Source organism: Rattus norvegicus, chromosome 3 (assembly GCF_036323735.1).
Source record: "Rattus norvegicus strain BN/NHsdMcwi chromosome 3, GRCr8, whole genome shotgun sequence".
Lineage (NCBI taxonomy): Eukaryota > Metazoa > Chordata > Mammalia > Rodentia > Muridae > Rattus > Rattus norvegicus.
In genome coordinates this window covers 156275598-156297832 of record NC_086021.1, presented here as the reverse complement: position 1 = coordinate 156297832, position 22235 = coordinate 156275598, and the positions used below count along the sequence as shown (strand labels likewise).

General features: G+C 42.6%; 1 long non-coding RNA gene across 1 annotated transcript in view; it reads right to left on the bottom strand.

Moving 5' to 3' along the window:
* LOC120101462 (uncharacterized) overlaps positions 1-22235 on the bottom strand; it is a 111412-nt gene that overhangs the window by 3804 nt on the left and 85373 nt on the right. The window lies entirely within an intron of this gene.

The following is a 22235-nucleotide window of genomic DNA, read 5'->3' as shown; positions in this document are numbered from 1 at the left end:
TGGGAGACTTGTAGCTTGACAGGGGTGGGGGTGAGGTTCTGCCAGAGCCCTTGAACAGCCACATGTCAATGGAGGGGTTGGAAACAGGAAGCTGGGTCTTCCTCAGGACCTCACTTTGCATCCGTTCTGGGCAGACCTGTTTTCTCAAGGTCTGCCATAAGAAGAGCTGCCTGAACTCTTGCTGTCTGAGGCTCTACAGAGTTCTCTGAGGGTTGATGAGTCTTTTATAACAGAATGCAAGAGTTAGGAGGGTGAGTCCTTTGGTCAAGAAAGAAAAAAAAAAGGGTCCATGGGTGTGGTGGCATATACCTGTAATGCCAGAATTTGGGAAGTAGAGGCAGGAGGACAGAAGTTCAAGCTCATCCTCAACAACTTGGAGCATTCAAACCAAGGGTTACAAGAGACATTGTCTTCAAACAGGAACAGCAAATAAGCGAAAACAAGCAACCAAACTGAAACAACAAGAACAACAAACAGAAAGATAAAACTCGAAAACTCAGAGAGCACAGACGAGAAGCTCTAGCCACATAATCAGGAGTAGGGTTTAGTTGTGGACGTTTCGGAAACTAGAATTTGATGGGGACTTTTGAGGTTATGGAGTGGAGCCTGTTGCTTTGGCCCTTGTAATTATTTTTGACTCATGTGACCTTTTGCTTTGCTTTCTATAACATAGAGTTATGCACCTCAGCCCTCTTCCTTGGGCTAGTTGTCCTCAAGCGCTTTCATGTGCAATACTGAGCCCTGGCCTTCCTTCTTTAAACATCCAGTGAACTGACTTCTGGATTTGTATTCTAATCAAGGCCTGGAAAGTAGATTTTCTTCTGCCATGTTGTCTCCGCCCATATGACCTTGATTCTCAGTCAGTGGCCTTGTGCCTGTACTCACCATTTCAGGTTAGAGCTCTTGGCTGTTAGTTTATTCATTCATGTATACATTCACTTATTTGTCAGCATCTGTTTTAATAATTCGCGTATGTTAGACTAAGCATTTTGAGATATAAAGGATGAAACAAAGTGCATGTGCTCTGATCTGATTAAGAGGAGTGTCCTCAGTGGTCTCTGTGTTAAAGTCTTAGTCAGTAAGCAGTGGTGCTCTTGGGAAATCCTGCAAGAGGTGGGACCTATTGAGATGTTCTTTGGTCTTTGGAGTTATGCCCTTGGAAGAGTTGGGAAATCCACTTCTCTTCCCTCTCTCTTCTCTGCTTCTTGGCTTACAACGCAACTGATTGCTCAGACATGAGCTCCCCACCATTGCTATCTGCCACCTTTACCATAGGTCAAACACATGGGACTTCCAGACCTTCCAAAACTGTAGGCTTAATTAATCTTCTCACTTCATAAAGTTGTCCAACTTTGGTATTTCATTGTGGTGATAGAAAGTGGACTAGTTTCTTTTCCCCAGACCTCATGAAACACAGCAGAAAAAGACAGGCAAAGTATTAATTTTTCCCTTCACAGTATGATGTAGACCTATGATGGGAAGATGGATCCCCTTCACTGTGGAGCCCAGAAACATTGCAAATCCAAGACTTCTCTCTGTGAATCAAAATAGAGCAAAATAATGACATTATTTGGGAAGCTGACCATTCAACCACGTCAGCTCTTTGAAGTTTGAATGAAAAGTTTCCCTATAGGCTCAAATATTTGAATATTTGCTCCCTTCCTGATGGCAGACTATTTAGGAATGATTAGTGGATGTGGCCTTGTCAGAGGAGGTATATCATTGAGGGTTGGTATTTGAGGCTTCAAAAACTCACACCAAGTCCAAAGTCACTCTCTTTCTGGTTATGGAGCAGAACGTAAGCTCTCAGGTCCTGCTCCAGTTCCTGCCTGTCTGCCTGCTGTCATGATGATCATGGGCTCATCTGCTGAATCTCTAAGCAAGCCTCCAGTTAAATGTTTCTTTTATAAGCTACTTTGGTTGTGGTGTTTCTTCACAGCAATAGAGCAGTAGTCAAGACAAGCTCACACTGCTCCTTTAATTCTCTCCCCTGTTTCTTCCTGTCCCTTTGGGATCCTTAAAGGAGATCACATCCTCTTTGCTGTATAGATAAACCAAATTTTGGGTAGGAGTCTGGGCTGAAGAATCTTTGCCTTGTTCAGATAATTATATCTGCCTAAGAAAATGTTCAAAGAATCCAGGAACCGTCACGCACACCTGTGATCCAACGCTTCAGAGGTTAAGACAGGAGTATTTTAAGTTTGAAGTTCAGCCTTGAATTACATAACAAGACAATGTCAACAACAAAAGCCAGAGCCTGCCTACAGAAATAGTGTGTTCAAGGTTTGATACGTTCTGTCTTCTCTTTGGGCCTTCTAGAAACTAGGCAGAAGATGTGGGCCTAACACCTTCAAAAGCAGCATATGGAGAAGCCCTAGGAGGTGTTTTCACAGTATTAGAAGCTGTTACACCAACAGGTACCAACCCTTGTTTAAATAACACAAAATGCATGGTAAAAACAAATATTTGCTGAGTGGCTGAATTGATGCTCATCTTTCAGAGGCCCTAGAATGGAGTTGCTTTCCTTTACTGCACCATTTTTTAGAAGTACTGAGGGGACTTGGTGAAATGCAGAGTCTGCTGCTGATCTCTGGGGCAAAATGTGGGCCTGAGGCTGGAGATCCAGACTTTCAACACATTTCCCAGATGATTCCAGTTGAGGAACTTGTCTGGATAATGACAAATAGGATCTTGTTTTACAAACTGATTATAAACAGGGACAGGGTTGTGGAGCATGGGGGAATTTGTTTAAACATCAGTGAATACTCATCAGCATAGCGTCTAGAATGCCCACAAAGAAGACAGGGCTCTAGAGTTTATGTTTCTTATAAACAGCACAGTATTGGAAGCTGGAAGGGATATGCTAGTCTCCCGTGTCCCTTCCTCTTTCCCCAGAGATGCCAGAGGAAACCTTACAATCTTCTTGCCCCTATGGCTTTGGTGTACACTCGTAACATGTTTGAAGAACTCAAATGAAACTCTCTGTCTTTGTGGAACGAGGATGTATCATGGTAACACTATTGGTTAATATATGATAAGATGATTGAAATATTTTGCTTTGGAAAAGGAAAGTGCTGGCTAAAATAGAAAAATCGAATTATAATATAACTCAGTTGGCTGAACATTTACACATACATACATACATACATACATACATACATACATTCATACATACATACATACATACATACATACATACACACATACATACATGCAGCCCTGATTTGGTTCACATTGCCACATAAACTGAAAGTGGTGGCACTAATCTTAATTCTGTGCCACAGGAGGCAGAGGTGGGAAGATTAAAAATTGAAGACCACCCTCTTCTCCACAGTGAGTTTGAGATCATTAGGGTATGTGAGAATGGGGGAGGGGATTAATAACTTTCCGGTGAAGATATCTAAAGAAACTACCACCCATACGTCAATTGGGAGCATTAGAACAAACCAACAGACATCCTGTGACAGCCAAGATGATGTCTGCCAGGAGCACAGTTCATGTTGCTGGTTAAATGTACTCCTCAAGTCAATTATTTAAGAAGCATCAGGGAAATTTAAACTGGAGATGCCTGAAATGGAAATTTCTAGCTTCTTTGGAAAGTTAGTTATGACAAACGATGTTTTGCTGAGGCACACAGGTGAAAGGACGTCTTGCTAAAGCGGACACATGAAAGAATGTTTTCCTGAAGCAGACACAGGTGAAAGGATATTTTGATATAGCAAACATGTGAAGGGACCCGTGATGAAGGAGTATAAATATGACCCCACAGACAGCGGATGACAAGTCCTGAGCATTGGTTTGGTTTGCACTGCTTCAGTATTCATTGTTGAGGACATGCATTCACATAGCATTGTTGATCTCCACCAGTGGAAATGCCAGAGAGAAACCACTTGTGAGGTTCCTGTGGCAGCTTGGATAGTGAGCCCAGAGGTTTCTTCAGAATCAAACTACAGCTTCTGGTTTGTGCCTGGTGTCTGCCTGCCAAAAGGACTAGACTATAGCTGCTAGGTCTCTTACTTGGTGTTTGCTACAAGACTAAACTGATGTAAAAGAAGATTGAGTTTGCCCCTAAAAAACTATTGCTGAAAAGGTCCACTTCCCCCATATCCTAATAACTTTTCTCTTTCACTACCTCTGCTGGGTGGTGGGCTAGAGGAGAGGTTGGACGGTTGCAAAATATTTATGCCAACAGATGCCATACAAAATTAGTAAGCAATACTCCTTAAAAATATCAAAATCAAGCCACATTGCTTGTGGTACCACCACTTGGGAGCCAGAGGCAGGAGGATTGTGAGTTTGAGGCCACATATCAAAATCCTATTGTGAAACAAACAAAAAAAAATGAACAAAGAACCCAAACTATCAAAGTCAAGAAACACAAAGAGGGTGCTGTTTTAGTCCAGATATTCAAGAGCCGACAACTCAGTAGTGTGTAGCTACGGGTTGGATGCTGGATGAGGTAAGTCCTATGAAGGTATCATTAGGACAACTGACAGAAGTTAAATGTGGCCTGTGGATTTGATAATGTTATTGTTTAATGTGAACTTTTCTGATTTTGATTATTGTACTAAGTATGGGAGAGATATGGAAGAGAATGTCCTTGCTCTTAAGAAAAATCAACTAAAATATTTAGGGAGTAAGTGAGCCGGGACATCTGCAGCCTACTCTCAAATAGCTTAAACAGAAAGGGGAGTCAGGGAGAATAAAGATGAAACAAGCATTAACAACTGGTGGCCTAGGAGAAGGGTACATGGAGAGTCTTGGGGTTATTGTTACAACTTTTTCTTCCTATGGCAACTCACTCAGAATCATGCCTAGATTGTGGAATGAATATTCAAGCTATAGACATTGCTTTCTAGCAATGAAACTGTGAGTGGCATTTCTTTCTCCTTTTAAAATCTGTTTCTCCCAAAATATTTTGTGGTAAACAAAATTTATTCTTGAAACTAGAGACCTATGCAACTAGAGACTCTTTCTACAAATGTAGAGATGGTGAAGGGACACCGGAGCTGGTGCCGTACACTGTCCCACCAGGTCCTCACAACCTATTCACATTAGCCACTGTAGTGACTGAAATCAGGGGTTCAGCCTGGGGATCTGTCATTCCCTCTTCTTTCTACTGACTGAAAGACACCCTGTTTTGTTGTTGTTAGATTTGGAATTGCTTAGAGACAGAAACACAGGAGAACTATCTAAATTATCCCAGGATAATAAATATACAGTTGTCCCCTAAATCATAAAGTGACTAGTTCCAAGAACTGATCGGTATTTGATGCCCATGGACAGTTGAGTCTCTCCCACAAAATCTGGTGCGGTGTATTCATATGGCATCCTATCAACTTTCTCCTGTACACACTAAATCATCATCTGGGGACAGGTGTGATGATACACTCCTGCATTCCAGCACTCAGGGAATTTCAAGCTTGAGAGACACCCTGGATTATGTAGTAAAATGAGAGTATCTTTTTTTTTTCTTTTTTCTCGGAGCTGGGGACCGAACCCAGGTCCTTGCGCTTGCTAGGCAAGTGCTCTACCACTGAGCTAAATCCCCAACCCCAAATGAGAGTATCTTAAAGCAAAAACAAGACTCTAGATTGCTTACAACACTTACCACAATGCAAATGCTCTAAATAGTTATAATATATTGTTTAGGGAAATTTGATAAAGACAAAATCAAAGTCTGTGCATATTCACCATGAAGGTATTTTTCTTAGACATTTCCCAATCATGGTTTGTGAAATCTGAAGCTTCAGAATCCATGACTATAAAGGATCAACTGCTCTCAGATGGTGGGAGAAACCTCTTTATTTATTCAACTCTTCAGGGATATGCTGGCTGCTATTGCCCCCTTGCATACCATCTTGGATGCTCTTATTTTTATAGACTTCAGTATAACCATAGTGTCTATTTTGCAGCTAGAACTAGCCTGTTTCTTACGGAACAATTACACTTTCTCCTTTGGTGTCACGAGTAAAGCAGTGGGATGCTGGGGAGGCACCAAGTTCCCTTCCTTTCTGTTTCCTGTCCTGCCAAGAGTGTGCATCATAGAGATAGCTATCTTTTCTCAGCATCTTGCTATTGTTACTGGGTATAGATCTGGACAATACTTTGTAGAGGCCATGTACTTGAGATAATGGGTGTTATTCTAATGATCTTCCCCTTCTGTGGATGTGGTTGCTAACATGACATATACAGATTATGCAGAGCTAAACACAATGAAACAAGTCTGAACATACAAACGACAGTGTCCTGAAATCCCTGAGTGAATACAGAGGGCTTCCAAGGACATCAGATGGGCAGATCACTGCCAGGGCTCTTCTTTTAAACAATAGGTAGTGAGCCAGAGGAAATGCCTTCAGAAAATCTTGCTGCTCAGCTACGACGCCCTGTTCTGTTTTAAACAGCAATGGGAGGCTCTCCCCTGTCACAAACCAAGGGGAAACCAGGGTAGACTGCTACCATCACTTGTTTCTAGGATTTTGAGTTTTGCTTTGCTTTGTCTTTATCATCAGCTTTGGGATTTGCCAGCTAATCAACAGACTCCCTACATGCTATTCATAACACCTGCCAGGTCAGGATGGTCCCAGTTCCTCATGTTGCTTCCTAGGAACTTGGAAGTAGCCAAAACTTCATCCAATTCATATGGGACTTACAGACAAGGATAAATGACCTGTGAGGTCAGAGGCTCAAACTTCACCCTCAACATGTCAGCCCATTAAAAGACATGCAGCTTGACTGTGCATTCAAGGGCCACTGATGACATCACTTCCCCTTATTCTTCAAGTCTCATTCCATCACATTTGGTTCCTTCACAACTCATCCTACACTCTGTCCCCAGGAAGGTGAAATTGGGACTTAGGGTTTTTGCCTCATCATGCTTGGCTGCCTTGTAAATAAACTCTTATTGGGAAATGTTGACAACTGAAAAAACAGACCTCCTTTGGTAACCATTAGATATCTTTGATGCAGAATTATTATGAGTATTATTTTTTGGAGCTGTATTTATCAGTCCTTTGAAAATGTGGTATGTATGTACAATGGGAAGTTAGTTAACTGCAAAAAATATGAAATAGTAAAATTTTCAGGAAACTGGGCATATCTGGAAAGTATTATATTAAGCCAGGTAATTCAGACTCAGAAGGACCCTTAGGTTTGGATTCTAGCTTACAGTGTTTACATGTGTTTTCAGAAATGGGGTGAGTGTGGTTATAGGCTATGAAACCAGAAAGGAGAACATAAGATGCGGAGTAAGGAGGAGGTGTTGAGAAAGGAAAGGAGGGCATTGGGACAGAACAGACACATAAGAAGGAAGAGGACTATGATGGGTAACTGTCACGGGATGGAGGAAACCTGGAGGAAGATAAACAAACACAAAATTTGAAAACACCATAATGAAACCCAATACTGTACATGTTAATTAAAAATATTTTAAATAAAAATAAACAAATCAGATTGAACTAATTTTCCATAACACTGTGGACACACTCACTAGAAAACTCTAGAAAATGCCAACTATTCAATGCACTCTGTTTGATAGTTGTTTCTTATAACTTCTCCCTAAACACAATAATATAACTGTCATTAACCTGAGAGTTGCATGAAAGATCTGGTTTAAAGCTTTCCTTGTTGCTGAGCACTTTTTTTTCTAAAAATTCCTAAGGAATTAAATAGTTACAGATCTCAGTCCTCCATAATTTTCTTTGTAGAACTGGGGTTGACAATTTCTGTGGACTAGATGAACCTGCCACAAGCAACTTGAGAAATGTGCTTTGTCATGTCTACAGCCAGCAACCTAGCCAATGAGAGGGGTCAAGAGGGGGTGTTTTAAGAAACGCAGACCCTTAGGCCCCAGCCTGGGACTTCTGTTATAGTTATTGAATGTGTGTATGAGGTGTTTGTTCTAGTCACAACTGCTGTGTCACAAGTTACCTAGTGTGACAAAGTACACAGTTGGCAACCTATGCTTTTCTCCATCTTCCTTCTGTAACAATAGCTCAGCTTCTACCCTTTCTGCTTCAGTTCCTCATGTCCAAAGTAGATGATTGTAGAGAGGCATTCTCAGGTTGTAGCAAATACCAATCCACACCTATAACCTCTTGTCTTGTGCCCGAAGGATAACACTCTAGTTATCATGTAGGCCACAATGTTGATGCTGCTAGTGACTCTAAGACAATTATCTATTTCCAGCAATCAGTATTCTCTGCAGCATCATTCCTTAGACATTCCCCTAGTCTCACCTTTAGGAGGGCCACTGTGTGGGCCACAAACTACAGAGATAGGGTTGGCGACTAGGTAGTAATCTGGATGTGGGCATCTAGTTGTCTGGCTGCCATGACTGGTTAATGTCATGTTCCTTTTATGCGGTCTAGGATATTGCATCTTTGGTTTGTCTGATGTGTTGGGTGAGATTCCAGGCCTGGTTTTATGATGTGGTCTTGAGCTACCTATTGTATTAATTTTGTTTCTGATTTAGGCTATTGGGGTCATAGGTGGTAGGATTTTGTCTCTCACTATTTGGGGCAGACAGAGGCTGTGCACTTGCAGAAACAGGGTGTAGACATTCTATCTCCATATGTCCTAGTTAGGGTTTTACTTATGAAAAGACACCATGACCAATACAAGTCTTATAAAGGACAACATTTAACATTGTCCTTCACAGGCTTACAGGTTCAGAGGTTCAGTACATTATCATCAATGTGGGAGCATGGCAGCAGCCAGGCAGGCATGGTGCAGGCAGAATGAGAGTTCTGCATCTTCATCTGAAGTCTGCTAGCAGAATACTGGTTTCTAGGCAACTATGATGAGGGTCTTAAAGTCCACACCCACAGTGACACACATATTCCAACAGGGTCACACCTTCTAATAGTGGCATTTCCTGGGCTGATTTCATACAAACCATCACACCATATTTGTACTACAAATGGAGCAAGTTATTATTTTATAAAATGGAGTCACTTATGGAAACACCCAACTCAAAAACTATTGCTGTATACAAGTGTAATTTAAAGTGGACTGGTTTCTGCTGCCTAGCTCAGAAGGGCTCAAGCACAAAGAGAATGACTCATTTGCTTCCTGGAGTGACCTATTCTGATGCCATTTGTACTCTCAAGGGTCCCAGGGTCACAATGAAGAAACACTTCTATTAAGTGTCCCTTCTTCCTCGCTAGCACTCTATCATTGCCACCCCTCTTCCCTCTGCTCTTCCTGGAGTTCTAGATGAACCAGAATCCTCCTAAGCCAACTTTTAGTCAATCTAGCCTCAAAGATACCCTTAGAGAGACAGGATTCACAGGCATAGTCTCCTTCCAGGGATGGTAGAAGCCCAGAGTGCTAGGACAAAAGCAGAGAATGCAATAGCACCCGTAGACCACAGAGGTTGCCAGTGGGTTTATACACCAGATCAGTTCTCCATTTCACAATATACAATGACTAAGGCTTTAGGACACACACGCAAGCGTCTCGTTTTCCAGAGGGCAACCACCTCTGCCCACAGGATTTACTAAAACTGAAAAGTCACTTATTTGTCTGTTAAAATTCAACTGGGAATCCTGAATTTAGATGAGGCACTTGTACTTCTGAGACCCTGTTAAGTCTGATTTGACTTGGTTGGTTGGGAGCTTGGAAAAGCATCCTTCATTTCCTCTTCTCTTCATTTCTTCTCCTTCTTTAGGAAGGCTACTTCTAGCACTCTTAATTACATGGAGAAGTCCTACCAAGCAGTGAAGAAGGTGAAAAAGATGCCAACTTTAGATTTTTAGAACCTAGAACCTCTAACGATCTTTGTAATGCCTTTCCTTTGACTTTAGTTATGTCAATTAATACAAATCATATGCCTTACTGTAACTATATGTCTAGGGTCTTTACCTTGCTTGAGGCAGAGAGAAGGAAAGGAGACACTTAACGAGTATCCCTGAGTAACCTTCCTTTTTTCCTCTCTGTAAGTGCCCTTTGCTACAGCAAGTCTTCTGAAGGTGGTCTGTGAGGAATGTCTTCCTGTCCCTCTTTCGAATTGCTGGCTCTTGAATAAATCCATGTTCTACCTAACAACTCTCATTTTCCTTTCCTTTCCTTTTTTTTTAAGAAGTAAAACCAATTTTATTTGCTTCTAAGCCAAAGGTAAGGAAGGAGATAGAAAAAGATTTTTTAAAAATACATAATATTAAGGGCAACCGATCATTTAATGGTAACCTCAAAATACAAAGAGAGGACATGCTGGGGTCCACACAGTCAGACTTACAACTCTCCTTTTCCAAATATTAGCCTTTAAGGCCTTAGTTGGTGTAACAGAGGCAACAATAACAACAGTAGGCATGGCAATAGCGCTGCAGTAGAGGCAGTGCACGTCAGCCAGAACAGAATAATTGTGCTAATAGCCATATCCACTCTAGTGATGTGACATCTACAGTAAGACAGCTGTCGGAAGCAGTAGCATTGGAAGTATGTATAACATTAGAGGTACTGCTGATGACAATGGGAAGCTAACTCATGGCCTCTGTGTCCTCCACATCACACAGTGTTCTAAACAGATTCCAATCGTAACTTAGTTGATTGCCCAATGCCTCCTTCCGGCAGTGGTGGGTATTATTATGATCCACACTTTCCAGCTGAGGAAACCCAAGACACTCAGCAGTGGAGTGATTCTTTCAAGACCACACAGTCGAATAGTGTGATGGACTTGAAACTCAGACAACTAGGGTTCATAGTTTCACCCACCACACTAATTATACATTATGTAGCAATCTCCCAGAAAACTCGGACTATGTGATTTTCCAGAAAAGTGGAATCATTTCCTGTCCAAAGCTAGGAGGCTTCTGGAACTTCCCCAGTATGGCTGTTCCTCAACTCTGGTCCTGCCTACTATAATTTAGATAGGCTTGCTTTCCCTTCCTTCGCGAAATTGCCATGAAAGCCTGTTAAGAACCCCTGTACAGACAGTGTTGGGCTCCAAGTTGAAGAAAGGGGCTCATTCTGATCAGGGACATAGAGGAGGCCTCTGCGTCCTGCTGTGAGTAAGCAACTTGCTAGTCAAGGGACATTTGTGTTGTTCTAGGTGCTCTGCAGAATGCTTTGTCCCACTAGGTAAAAAAACTCTAAAGCCAACTTTTACTCAACCTAGCCTCAACAATGCCCTTAGAGAGACAGGATTCACAGGCATAGTCTCCTTCCAGGGATGGACAGAGTGCTAGGACAAAAGCAGAGAATGCAATAGCACCCATAGGCCACAGAGGTTGCCAGTGGGTTTATACACCAGATCAGGTCTCTATTTCACAATGACGAAGGTCATAGGTTGTCTGGTCATTCAGCACTGCTGTGAATTCTTTGTTTCCTGTTAAACTGAAGAGTAGGAGCCTCAGGAACATGGTCCAAGGGGTCTCTGGTCCTCTCTAAGCACCAGACTTTTGTTTACAGCTCTCTGAGTCACAGAACAGGCTTACAATGGCTGCCTCAAAACCACACTGAGTGGGTAGTGGTTTCAACTGAGAACTGTTCCCCAGCATAAAAGAAATAAATGCATAGAACTGATCTAGGTTTGATTTTAGGATGAAACATCTACCAGGTATTACTTTGACTTTGAAACTGTAATTTTCCCTTTCTAAGTTATGTGTCATCTTCAGAAAAATGGGGGCCTGGGCCTGGCCCGTGCCATCAGAAAGAATAAACCCCATGTCACGATTTGCTTTCTCCCTAGCTTGAAAAACCAAATGTCAAAGTTTAGAGTGACTGAAGTGGCTTAGGAAAGGTGAAATCTGAGAAGACATTTCAGAAAACGAGATCCTGGTTCTGTGTTTAAGCCTTGCTACCTCTCTGGCAGAGCCCTGAGCTATACATAGGGGTGCAGGTCGCAAGCATCCCCAGGTCACCATCATTTTAAAACAAAGAGCGTTAGCACTCTTCAAAGACTAACTGACTCCTCCCTCACTCTGGTCACAGTGCCAAACACAGTAGCAAATTCTCAATACATGAAGAACAAGGAAAATGACAGCCGAGAGCAGTGCCAGTGCCTGCTCTGGAATTACAGTCATGGGGGTGTTGAGGTATTGCTCAGGCTACACTCCACACCATAATGGAAAAGACGCTCCTAGTGGAAAATGCAGAATTTCTAGTGGAGAAATGGCAAAGAGGAGAGAGAGAAGTTTTAGAAATAATACAATGTCTGGAACAAAGTACTTAGTATAATGGCAGGCACTCAGCAAATCAGGCAGATATTAAAGCAATATAGGATAAAACATTCAATTTTATCCCGACTGAACTGTAGCAGCCAAGAGTACACTTCCAGACGCACATAAAAGTCGTTCAGATGTCTGTGGTTAGGAAGAAGAATTTATTTATTTATTTATTTTTTTAATTTAATTTTATTTGGTGAGGCTGAATTCTCCCTGCATGATTTTTGGAAGAACACTCAGCAGCTGACCCTATCTTTCTGCAGGTAAAGCCACTAAGTCGAGTGATGAGGCATGAGGATGGTAGAGATTAAAAAGTTGTCAATCAGCTCAGAGTACTGGGAGGGAGGGAGAGAGGTGAGAGCTGAAATCCCAGCACACTTACAGATTTTATTTTTCAGCACACACCCAGCTATCAAACCCAAACCAAAGGTATCAGATCCTGAATGCTAGCCCTGTGCTCTGCTGCTGAGTAAAGCCCCCAGGCTACCATGGCAGTGATTTAACAGAAGAGGTCTTTCAGCAGGGATCCTGGAGTGGGGATGTATCACTCCCTCCACTGCCCAGGAGACCAAAACACTACTTTCCTGGATATTTCATCAACTTGGACTTGTTGTCCCCTGGCCTTTGTAATGTGGGGGTTCAGAGTTCCTCTACTGTATCAGTGTGGTGGGCGCCCTGGGGATTTCTCTTTCAGAAGCTGTTTTGAGTAGATTTCGGGCTGTTTTGGAGTTACATGAATGAGGTCTGGAGAGAGAGCCCAAGGGTAACATCTAGGGGTCATTATACGATGGACTGTCATCAGCAGCTGAGGACAGGCTCCAATCTGAGTAACAGAGCCTCAGAAGGTATACACTGACTTTGGGTTCTGCAGCTACCAAGCGCAAGCATCTCAGAAGACACTGTGGATCTTTGCTCCTCCCAGATCTGTAAGTTTGGCAACCCTGTTGTCTTCATGAGCCCCGCTCCCAACAGTGCTGGCCATGATAACCTGCTGCCCCCTGGTGGTTCGTGAGGTAAGGATTCCTGGAGGGCACCATCTCAAGGTTGTCTTACTGATGAAAGACTTTGCTTTAACTCCAGATAATTTGTAACTGAAGACTGAAAACAAGATATCTATTATTTGGCTCTCTTTTGAGCCAAGAACCCGCGGGGCTTCTCAAAGATCTAACTGTGACCTGGACCTGCACAGTCTTCTTCATCACTTTGGCTATTGGAAGGAACCATTGATAACTGTATCCTAAGCTTCCTGAACAACTGAAGAATATCCTAGCCAAGCCAGCCCTCTCCCACCACAGGACCTTTGCATATTTTACTCCAGACACTTCAGTTTTTTAAGCTCACACCCACATGCTACTTCCAACTGTCATTTCCTGTTTCCACGCAAGTGAAACGCTTTGTCATCCTCCAGATGAGGCTAGACCTACCTTCTGCTCCTTGAGTTAGGATGACTCAATGCTAACTACTGACGTGATTGGACGTGATTGCATACTTACAGACTTTGACTGTGACAGCAGGAAGCTTGGTGTTCATTGTTCTGTTCACCAGGGTGAGCATAGAGTAGTCAGTCATCAAAGGAGTGCTAGAGAGAGCAGCTCCCAGCTTTTAATGAGCTCATTAGCGTCTTAGTTTATCAGGCTTTCTAACAGACTGGCTAGAAAGGAGTTTGTGATCCAGAGGTGTGTGTAATGAGGGTCATGTGAATGGCAGTCAACTGAGTCAGTTTACAGTTTTGAATAAGATACTATAAGTTTAATAAATTCTGATTTTTCTGGCTGGGCCTCAGAGTATAGACCTGAAATACCAGCTACTCAGAAGGTTGAGGTAGAAGGATCATAAGTTTGGGGTACTAAGTTAAAAACCAGCCTTGACAGAATGATGTTTTCTTTGTCCCTAACAAAAAAAAGTGATTTAAAAAAAGGCAGAGGGTATAGATCAATGGTAAAGAACCTTTGTAATGTGTGTCAGGTTCTAGAGTCAATCCCTATATTCAATTAAAATCCAGATTTTCCTTCAGAACTATTTTCTTATTAGCCTCATATTTGAATTCATTATTTGGTACTCTTTGCTGAGCACATGTTGAACCATATTAATATTACCATCATTGAGACAAAGAGAAAGTGGATTGGGTATCAGCTGAGACACACACACACACACACACAAAATACAAAAGTAAAAGCATTAGGTAAAACTGATAAATTCTGAAATGTTTCATAGCCTTAGGACATGTTCTTCAGGAAGTAGGATGCTATTCCCAGGTCTGAATAGCCAATGCTAGCTGTGGTTGGACTATTCAGATGAGCTATTTATTCCAGTTAGTTATCATATATGATAAATCAATTTCAAATGTTTGTGGCTTAAGGCAGTGACAGTTTGTTCCTCTTCTTGATACTGCAGGTTGGCTTAGCTCAGCTGGGTGGTATGCCTCCTCTTCCTGGCACTGGAGCATCGAAAGAGAGGATGGGACAGTGAATAAGCTTTCCAAGACCTTCTGCCAACAGATAGCTAAGCACACAAGACTGACGGGATGACAGCCCTTATCAGTGATAAAAGCCATTCCTGTCACTAGGAGAGCCAGCACCTTTCCTAACAGCCTCCTTAAGCCTTGCCATCTGTCACCACCTCACTCCCAGCTTCTGCTGACCTTGTCCATGGATTTGGATGGGAGATGGGGAGGGGTCTGAGGAAGGCTGTTGTACATTTATGCCTTAAATGTTTATCTTCTGGGAATGAAATGGCAGTGTTAGATAAAACTTTGTTTATGTAACACAAACGTGAGAGGCAGACAGCTGGCTTGGGTGGAGATGCTTGCCAGCCTCAGTTTTTCTCACAGCACTACTCTCTTGACTCAGGAAACTAAGGATCCTCATAGCACATGCTTCATCATTTTCCTTTGAGAACAAACAAATGGAAAGATTCTCCTAAATCCAAATGTATGTTAGACCAGCCTTTAAGGATTGCCACATAAAAAAGTCATAGGCCACAAATGGGGTGACTGCAGTCATGAGAGAATTCATCTTCAATGGACTTCAGATAGGCACACTTAATTACCAAGCAAAGAACCCATGAGGGATGGATTGTGAATGAGGGACATGAAGAACATTCTTTCTTTGTTTTTTTCTTTTTTTTCTTTTTGTCCTAGCATCTCTTAGAAGACTCCAGCATTGGCTTGTCAATATGAATGTGATCCAGATCCCTGGTGTATAGTAATGGAAACACAGGACCGTCAAATATGGAAGAAAGCCTCCAAGTTAGGAACATTTACCAGAAAGTGGGGGATGTTGCATAGCCGGTTTATTCTAGACATAATCGGTGCAAATACAATATTTGCCACCATCTTCCCCAGTCTCACCACAACTTAGCAAGCTATCATAAGCAGTCATCTCTTCCCTTTCTAGAGAGATTAAGTACTTACTGGGAGAATCTCCTAGCTATACCATGGCAAAGCCTGGTTTTGAGGTCCGAGGCTTCAACAGTCTATGGGGCCATAGTCCCAAGTTCCCCTTGGCATCAGGCAATGACATACATGGGTGACATGTGGCAACAGGGGGACAATGGCAGTGTGAGGGATCTTAGCCACTTTCCATCTAAAAGAAGAACTGCTTTCCCACCCTATCTGAATGTAGTTTTGTGGTAATGATCTGGCTTCATTTTGCCAGATCTTCCAATTTTATAAAAATTCTTGCCTGATGAGAAATCTTTGGCAATGCTTTGAAAAGTGTTCATGGTAAACAAAACATTTTTTTCCTGGGGGTAATGCATCTCATGGGATATATAACATTTGTTTTTCCATCTTGTGTCTTTGTAGAAGGGAGGGCTGGGCTGGAGTGGTGATGAGGGAGGGGAAACTGTCAGGGCCCTGTGCCCTGGGTTCTCAGCTCTGTAGATCCTGGGACAGATCCCATCAATTTCTTTTAAAGAGAAAAAAAATGACAGTAAATCTCAGTAACCTGGAAGGCTGACGCTTGGTGCTCTAAGCCAGCCCACCTCCTCCTTCAGCCCAGCTGCCACAAGGGTTCTTCACAGGACACTCACTCTGTCAGCCCATTTGGGGAGTTCATGGCCAAGTTTATGCTTTCCTCAGAGAGGAGTGCAGTTGATATCTAATCTCTGCTGTCCTCAGCCCGTCTGTGTTCTGTCACGTTTTCCCTGGGAAAGACGGGATGACAGCGTGAATCCTTAATCTTATCTGCAGCTGTCATCTTTGAATAGTTAAACTAGTGTCTTCATTATTCAAGAGGTCCCAAATGCTGGGTGATACCTCCCAAGCCCCTGTCCATCATTCTCAGTGATTTCATCCATCTGCTTCCCCATAGGCATTGAGAGAGGCCTCCTTATAGTTGTCTTTACTGAGAAAGTCTGTCTTGCCCTCATAGAAGAAACCTCTGATGTCCCCTAGATGTGCCTGAATGATCTCCCAAAGAGTTAAGTTCAAGGTCACAGCTTCTTCCACAAGCATTGACGCAGTTTCATCAGACATCAGACACAACCAAACAATATATACCTCTGTCCTTCACACCAGACTGTTGGTCACTACTGCCTGTTGTGCCCTGCCCTGTCCTGCTTTGAGCCTGTGCCGAACAAGGGTTCATATGGAGGATGAGGAAGGGCGTCCTTCAAGCATGTATTCTTATGACAATTCCTAGCTATGTCTGGGAGCTCATTCTGTCTCAGAAACAAAGCAAAAACAAATAAGACCAAGGCAACCTGACGATAGTAGAAAGCAGGACTTAGAAGAACATAGATAGGACTCATCACATCCACGCCTTTTATCTTGTGCAAACACTCAGAGGGAGTAAAAGAAGATTTCACTCCCATCTTACTTGACAAGACTAAATGTGGATAGGTTATTTAACTTCTGCTAGAATAGCTCTTAAGAAGGTGTGGGAAGCTAAAGGGATTTACAGTCCACGTACTCTCTGCTATGTAAGAAAACTCATCTTAACCTACTGAAAGTGACATCATTGTGACCTAGAAGCCCTGCTTTTCAGCTAGGTTCTTGTGAGCTGTTATCCCTCCTTTCTCTTCTGTCCTCCTGACAGACATAGTTGATGCTTCTGAGTTCTGTCTCCACCAGCCCCTCACACATAGTTCTTAAGGTCTTGCCTTCCAGAGTGTCCATGTCTTTTACCTTGGCTTGTTGCCAGGGCTCTGAAATCTGGCGCTCCCTCACCAAGGTCCATGGCGACATCTTTGATGCTGTCCAACATGCTTCAGATAATACTTGGTGTCATCTCCAGGGAGTTATAGCTTTTTGAAAATACATCCAGATAATTCTACTCTCCTGCAGTCACACACTCTCTTCTGACACAGCTTCCTGTGGTGTGAGAAAATGTGGAGCTTTGGGAGGAATCAATAGGGGGAAATATCAGCTGAAATTCATGAGTCAATGTCTCCACACCATAGCTCTCAACTATGATCAACCAGTGACTCTGATCATCAGTAATACCTAGATAGTCAGCACAGATTGAAGAGGAGAGAAATAGCAAACTGATGTGAACCTAGAAGATTCCGGAGCTTTGAATCTTATGCTGCGGTAAGCACTGAAGAGTATTCTGGCTCCAGGAAATGTCTCCTAAGTCAAGTCAAGGCTTTTGGTCATTGCTACCACAAGTGACCAAAAGACACCAATTTCCAGGACATGGAATTCATATGTATGCATGCATGTATGTATGTATGTATGTATGTATGTATGTATGTATGTATGTATGAAGTTATTGTGATGCAGTAAAGCTCAGGGACTTGTGCATATTCCTGCTGGGGTTCAGGTTCCTGCTCTAAGGGAAGAAGTGTCACACACAGGAGGTCATGCTAAGGCTGATGTCCAGGGATAAAAAGAATCATATTGCCCAGTCAATTAGATAGCTCCCAATATTGTCTGTATTCCTCAGGCCAGGGAATGTGATTTCTAACTGTGCACTTTGGGGAGGCTTTTCAAGTGCATAGCCATTTCCGAACTGTCATTTTCTTCATAAGCCCCCAAACTGTTTTTAAATGCTGCATTCAGAAACTAAGGTCTCTAGTTGACTTGAGTTTCCTCTTTCCTTAAAGCTATAATTTGGATCTGAGTGTCTCCTAAGGTCCATGTGCTAAAGGCTTAGTCCTTTACATCACTGGGAGCAGGCCTCAGAAGGAGAGGTTGGGACCTTGATCCCTCCTTTGTCTTTCTTTCTCTCTTCTGGACATCATGAGGTGAGGAGCTTTTTATAGCACCATCCTCCCTCCAACCACGGTATTCTGTTTGCTCAAAAATAGTAAGAGACAACTGACCAAAGCTGAGAGAAACCTCTGAACTCATAATGTAAAGCAATCGATCCCTTTCCCTTAATACATTGATCATCTTAGTATTTAGTATTGGATGTATACTTTTCTAAGAGTTATAAATTAATCTTTAAAAAAACTTTTTTGAGTATGACTGTTTGTTTGCATGTTTATATTTGGCCACACATGTTCCTGTTACCCAATGAGGCCAGAAGAGAGCATCAGATCTCCTGGAACTGAAAGTACAGACAGTTGTGAGCTTTCACATGGGTGCTAAGAATCAAGTTCAAGTCCTCTGCAAGTACAGTCAATGCTCTTAGCTGCTGAACCATTACTCTACACACCTCCCCTATATTAAACTTTTAATTGATAATAATGGGTTACTTTGTTGGGGTGGTTCTTTTTAACTTGGGAAACTAGAAAACATAAAGGAAAAAAACCCCTTATTCCTTAGAGAAAGAAGTCACTTCATGAATTTTTCTCCCCCACCACTGTTACCAGGCATACTCTAGAGAGATGTCCACCTTTGCTGCCATCTGCTCTCCCAAAGGTGGCAGCAGGTTCTGAGCAGTGTCCTGAGTATGGATTCATTTTGACTTGTCTTGAAGATTCTGTGTATTATTCCCTGAAAAGTCACTTCAGTTGTATACAACCAGGCAGGACAGGTATGTTGGTGGTTATAGTGAACGTGTAGAGGCCATTGGACAACTTCAGGCATCAGTTCTAGCCTTTCAACTTGTTTGAGGAAGGATCTCTGTCATTTGCTATTGTGACTGCAAAACTAGCAGGCCTGCAGGCTTCCAGGGATTCTTTACTCCCACCCCACTCCACCACCATTAAAGGCCACGGGGAATGCAGGCATACTCTGCTACTATTACTCAAGAGAACTTCATGTGGGTTCTGAGGATTCAAACTCAGATCTCACACTTGCGTGATAAGAGCTTTACTCACTCCCGTCTGCCCCTGTCATCGCCTCAGTTCTGAATGACCTCACAGAGGATTAGAGTGTGTGGACAGTGCACATTCCGTTTCATTCAATCTCTTGTCTTAGGTGTCTTCGTCCATCTTAAGTACTTTCACACCAGGTTTCCTTATTAGTTATTTGCAGGCGTGTAGTTTTTCTTTTGTAGAAATAGTTTTCTACTTCTGATTCTTCATTTCTCTTTCCATTTCATCATCTTTCCTTTCCCAAAATATCATAAATGCACATGTAAAAACCGGTAAATATTTTTGTCCTCATGTGATCCTTGTAGAGCAGAATGAAGTTGAATTTCTTTGATATGACTCACACTCTGATTTTGGTGCCAGTCTCGTTATCTCTACACCCTGGAAATTTGTGCACTTCCCTAGGGGCTTTGTGTTCAGTCTGTCTTCGAAGAAGATCTAAAGCAGGAAGCTGACTTCACTGGTGTCATTTCTTATCCTCTGTGACAGAGCCACACACTTTTGTGTATGCCCGGTGGGTGACTATGGGTGACTGTGGGTGACTGTAAAGCAGTCAACCTCTCTTATATCTTGTGAACAGCTAGAAACTTAAAGGAATGACAAGGAACTAGATTCAACGAACTACACTGATCCAACACAGTACAACTATGTCCAGGTACTGAAAGTCACGTTGTGTCCTGCAATTTTACCATGTATTAATTTTTAAAAATCAGGCCGAAAAGAGATGTGTGGCAGTAGCAGAAGCTCCAACCTAGATGACCATGGGACACTTCCTTCTCGGTTGGGGGGCTCTCCAAATTTTTCTAGCTTTGCCTAGAAACTAGAGAATTTTGGAGTCTCTGAGAATCCTCAACTTCAGATTCACCTGAGGACCTTTATAAATTGCTGAAGAATTGCAACGCCTGACTCTAGGCATTTTCCCTGGATGTTCTTAGTGCCAATGAACCTGAGACTTCTCACGCTAAGCCTTGTGCCCAAATGTGGAGACCTTGGAATAGTTGGCCAGTTAGGGGTCGGCTTGCTAGGGTTTTTAGATTTACAGCTCTGAACCTTGTTCACTGTCTTCTCTTCAGCATTTTGGGAGCTCTCCATTGCATGGAGTAGAAAAGAAAGTGTGTAGGACTCTTTTCCTTCTAAGGTCAAGAAAAACATAGCTGAGGAGTTGGGGGCATTGCAGAGGCACACACCTCTGTCTACCAAGTGCCGGGATAAAATACATTCAGCATTTGTCTCAACGGTGATTAGCTTTAACTCTTGCTATAGTTGGCAAGTTAGGCTTGCAAAACAAGGGCCTGGATCCTAGCTGGTGGCACTGCTTTTGGAGGTGGGGCCTAGCTGGCCAAAGTAGACCACATAGTGCCTTTCAAGGCTCTGCCTGGTCTCCAGTCCCTTCCTGTGCCTTGGTCTCAACGATGTGAGATGCTATACTACTCTGGCTGGTCTTCCCTGGCACAAAGGAAACTGTGCCAAAACAGATCTGTCTCCTGCTCACCTCCCGCCCCAAGCTGTTTTTTTTTTTTTTTTTTTTTTTTTCTTTTTTTTTTTTAACTTTTTTTTTTTTTTTATTAACTTGAGTATTTCTTATATACATTTCGAGTGTTATTCCCTTTCCCGGTTTCCGGGCAAACATCCCCCTCCCCCCTCCCCTTCCTTATGGGTGTTCCCCTCCCAACCCTCCCCCCATTGCCGCCCTCCCCCCATAGACTAGTTCACTGTGGGTTCAGTCTTAGCAGGACCCAGGGCTTCCCCTTCCACTGGTGCTCTTACTAGGATATTCATTGCTACCTATGGGGTCAGAGTCCAGGGTCAGTCCATGTATAGTCTTTAGGTAGTGGCTTAGTCCCTGGAAGCTCTGGTTGCTTGGCATTGTTGTACTTTTGGGGTCTCGAGCATTCACATTTTGATCATCCGTCTTGAGTTTCGTTTGTTCTAGGGATCTAGGGTAATTCAAGCATTTGGGCTAATAGCCACTTATCAATGAGTGCATACCATGTATGTCTTTCTGTGATTGGGTTAGCTCACTCAGGATGATATTTTCCAGTTCCAACCATTTGCCTACGAATTTCAAAAACTCGTTGTTTTTGATAGCTGAGTAATATTCCATTGTGTAGATGTACCACATTTTCTGTATCCATTCCTCTGTTGAAGGGCATCTGGGTTCTTTCCAGCTTCTGGCTATTATAAATAAGGCTGCGATGAACATAGTGGAGCACGTGTCTCTTTTATATGTTGAGGCATCTTTTGGGTATATGCCCAAGAGAGGTATAGCTGGATCATCAGGCAGTTCAATGTCCAATTTTCTGAGGAACCTCCAGACTGATTTCCAGAATGGTTGTACCAGTCTGCAATCCCACCAACAATGGAGGAGTGTTCCTCTTTCTCCACATCCTCGCCAGCATCTGCTGTCACCTGAGTTTTTGATCTTAGCCAATCGCACTGGTGTGAGGTGAAATCTCAGGGTTGTTTTGATTTGCATTTCCCTTATGACTAAAGATGTTGAACATTTCTTTAGGTGTTTCTCAGCCATTCGGCATTCCTCAGCTGTGAATTCTTTGTTTAGCTCTGAACCCCATTTTTTAATAGGGTTATTTGTTTCCCTGCGGTCTAACTTCTTGAGTTCTTTGTATATTTTGGAAATAAGGCCTCTATCTGTTGTAGGATTGGTAAAGATCTTTTCCCAATCTGTTGGTTGCCGTTTTGTCCTAACCACAGTGTCCTTTGCCTTACAGAAGCTTTGCAGTTTTATGAGATCCCATTTGTCGATTCTTGATCTTAGAGCATAAGCCATTGGTGTTTTGTTCAGGAAATTTTTTCCAGTGCCCATGTGTTCCAGATGCTTCCCTAGTTTTTCTTCTATTAGTTTGAGTG